Here is a 365-nt window from a genome sequence, read left to right as displayed (position 1 = left end):
GATGCATATTTTTATTTATTTTTTGCCCTTCTCCTGGCCTCTCAATATTTTTGTGTATCAATAATTTAATTTTCTGCCCAGAAAATATTATCTTTCGTGTAGTGTCAGGCTTCTGATTGTAGAATTTTTGCCTAAGCACTGCCTAAGCCTAGGACACACAAAGGCAGATAGGATTGGACACATTTGCAACACATTTGTGAGGCTGTCAACCCCCCTTGACATTGAGGGGGGGATCTGGTGGTCCTTGTGTCTGTATGCTACAACCCTTTTACACCTTCCCACAACATCTGGATTCTGTTTTTGCAAGGTGGGAGTTGAATCTTGGGAGGAAAAATCCCAGGGATCAACGATATTCTGAGTAGACA

This window comes from Melampsora larici-populina, assembly GCF_000204055.1.
Source record: "Melampsora larici-populina 98AG31 unplaced genomic scaffold MELLAscaffold_56, whole genome shotgun sequence".
Classification (NCBI taxonomy): domain Eukaryota; kingdom Fungi; phylum Basidiomycota; class Pucciniomycetes; order Pucciniales; family Melampsoraceae; genus Melampsora; species Melampsora laricis-populina.
Note: the sequence above shows the minus strand (reverse complement) of the source record.